The following is a 3,808-nucleotide window of genomic DNA, read 5'->3' on the forward strand; positions in this document are numbered from 1 at the left end:
TCTGGTAAACAAGAATACCCTGAAGACTCTGGCAGGAGCACTCATTCAAGGGTACTATGACTATGCTTGCACCTCATGGTACCAAAGCACCTCAAAGACGCTAAAAACAAGATTACAAACATCACAAAACAAACTGGTCAGACTACTACTTGACCTTACTCCTAGAACCCACCTCACCCCTGCCCACTTTGACAACCTAGGATGGCTTAGAGTAGACGACAGAGTACAACAACTTGCAATGGGCCTGGTCTTCAAGATACACTACACCACACAGGTACCCATGTACATGTCGAAATACTTCCCAACGGTCAGTGAATACCATGCCCACAACACCAGAGGGAGTTCCACAAATCATGTGCAACCCAGATTCGGCACAAACAAGGGACTAAACACGTTTCGCAACTATGCCACAACAATGTGGAACGCCCTACCCACAGCCATAAAAAGATGTGAATCCCTACCCATATTCAAAACCACTCAGAGCACCTACGGGAGGCTGCAATTCTAAACTGGCCACCGTAAATGTCCAACCCGTCCCCCCCCCCCCCCTAATAGAGAGTCTCCTCCCCACCGTATATATTTTCTCCCCACTGTATGGTGTATGTATATTTTTTCTCCCGCCCACCCACCCCCTCCTAATGTACAGTCTCCTCCCCATCATATGTATATATTCTCTGTTAGCATCTATGGGTAACAGTACTGTATATTTGCATATCGTATATGTCACAAATGTAACAGTACTATATACCTGTATATGTCATGTATGTCCCTATGCCATAAATGTCATGATGTCATGTATGTTGTGTATGTCATAAATGTCACTATGAATTGAAAATGGGGGACCCTGATAGATCCACAAAGAATGGATAGCACGGTGCTAATTGCACCCTTACTTACAATGCATTATGAATTGAAAATGGGGGACCCTGATGTAAACAAGACACAAATATTTCTCTGGTCTGCATCCCCTTAACAATTGTGTGTATTGAGCCGTACTGTATTGTACCCATTCTGCAATCTGTTAAATAAAGTTTTCATTCATTCACCCTTATCCCTCATGATATCTTATAGTAGTGTAGGTGGGTTTACCCTCATCCCTCATAAGATCTCAATAGTTTATGAGCCACCAGAAGCTCTTATTTCAAATGTAAGCCCTATATCATATCATATATGTCTTCTCTTTCGTATTTCAAAACTCCTCTTCCTGTTCATCCATGCCAAAATGCCACAACCTCCATTGTCAGCAAACAACAATCCATTACAAAGATGTGTGTAGTATGTATGTATAAACATCAAGCTAAGTGTATGGAATGTTGAGGTCAGGGGCAGAGACAAGGACGCCAGGATCTGTGAGGAGAAACTTCCCTCTTATAATATGAGGCTAGATGCCAAGTGGATTTGTGTGTGTGTGTGTGTGAGAGAGAGAGAGAGAGAGAGAGAGAGAGAGAGAGAGAGAGAGAGAGAGAGAGAGAGAGAGAGAGAGAGAGAGACAGAGAGGATGTGGAGTCTCAGGTGGGAACAATGACGTGTTTCAAAGAAGTGGGTCAAAGTCTATTATTCAGAAATGAGAAAATACAACCTAAAACCCCCTGACTGGTGCTCAAATCTTTCATTTTAATACCTGACTTAAGTTAATTCCATTCTCTCTTCTGCTTTCCTCCTGTGCTGCTAGTGTAAAGTGGTTGTTTTTGTTTCAATCTTTATAGGTGCTGTAAGTGGTATTTCTTTGTTAAAATATGTGTTAAATAGCTCTACATTCCAACAGCCATCACTGTTTGGTCAGTAACATGGATCTCCCAGTCGCTCCGCTCTGCACTGACCGAAGATACATTGTCTGGTATCCCTTCCCACTTGATCTAATCAGGAAAGAGAACCCTAGATATTTTGACTTATTTCAAGAAATCTTTCCATGACACATTTGCTTACTCCACTGGTAGATTATTTTACAAGGACACATTTTCTTAAAACTAGTTTTTAGTTCTTATTTCTCATTTTAGCAGTGTGGAGTTCTCTCTCCTGATTGGATAAAGTGGGAACGGGATACCAGAATATGTATTTTCTGTTTACTGCAAAGCAGAGGGACTGACCAGACCATATCAGGCTGTCGGAGTGTAGAGCTATTATTTTAACATGTAGACCACTTATTTTAACCAAAAAAAAACCACATACAGTATCTTTAAACAAACAACATGACTGAGCCCATCACTGTACAAGCTTTGCAACGAATAACCATATACATCTGTTAATATTTCTGGATGGTTTACAGTTGTAAAGTTAATCTGAATTACTTGGAGTGTGAATGTGATATATCATTTGAAAGTGCTCAACATCAAGACACATATCTTAATCAAATTATTCTCCCTAAACTTTCGGAGGACGACGCTAAACAGTTAGAAGCACCGATCACATTAGAAGAACTCAAGAAGGCCATATCCGGAATGAAAAACGGTAAGGCTCCGGGAAAAGACGGTATCCCATCAGAAATGTACCTTTCTTGTTGGGACATATTTGGACCCTTATTACTAAATATGATCTTATACTCAGTCAAGGAGGGGAGCTTCCATAAACACCACAATATCGCACTCATTTCAGTCCTTCTCAAAAAAGACAAGGACCCCACTGAGTGCGGTAGTTACAGACCTTTAAGCCTCCTCGGAACCAATGTCAAACTGGACCAAACTGGCTTCATAAGAGGTCGCCTGATCAATGATAACATAAGGCGAATACTGCACATACTAGATGCAGACAAAGAGGACACCACACCTAAGGCGATGCTATCCCTGGATGCTATGAAAGCATTTGACAGGCTGGAATGGTCGTTTCTATGGGCAGTATTAGAAAGGATGGGGTTAGGAAAAGGATTCATTGATATGATTAAAGTACTATACAAGGACCCATTGGCCATGATTACAACAGGCACATTCATCTCCGAAATCTTTCCGGTATCACGCTCAGCCAGACAGGGTTGCCCTCTTAGTCCCGGACTATTCGATCTATCATTAGAGCCTTTAGCACAATATATAAGACAATCCCAATACATAGAACCAATCGTAATCAAGGGCACACAACATAAAATTAGTTTATATGCGGACGACGTAATATTGTTCATGCAAAACCCCAACACCACATTGCCGCATCTACTCAAGTTGATAGAGAACTTTGGTGATTTATCGGGATTTAAAATAAATTGGCCGAAGTCGGCTTTCCTTCCTCTTAACATCCGAGCAAAAAAAGACACAACCCTCCCAGGTGCGATACCCATGGTTAAACATTTTAGATGCTTGGGTGTGGAAATATTTCCCACCATAAGGCAAACGGTGAAGCACAATTACACAAAAATACAGAACAAAATCAAAGACGACCTGGACAGGTGGGCAAAACTTAAAAACTCAGTACAGGCAAGGGTATCAATAGTTAAGATGGATGTATTACCAAGAATCAACTTCATCAGCTCAATGCTACTGTTGTGAAGGATCAGATTAAACCGAATATATATATTTATTTATGGATATATATTTAATAGTATTTGTATATCGTTTGATATCCCTTGTATATTCTTTGTACATATACACTGAATATCCCTTTAGTCTACTACAGCCCATAATAGTTCATTCTCTCATTGGACAAGAACCTGGTGCCAGCAGACAGGCCCCTTGAGTCAAGTTCAATAGTGCCGACGAACATGTCCCAACTAGCCCCGGTTCCGCGTAGGAATACGGCTACCGAAATACGAATGGTACTATTTGTTCACCGTGCATATAAATAGGGCGCAAGTAAAGTAGAACTTTCTTTTAGTCCATTAGTCCTT

Source organism: Notolepis coatsorum (genome assembly GCF_963971535.1).
Source record: "Notolepis coatsorum genome assembly, chromosome: 16".
Taxonomy (NCBI): domain Eukaryota; kingdom Metazoa; phylum Chordata; class Actinopteri; order Aulopiformes; family Paralepididae; genus Notolepis; species Notolepis coatsorum.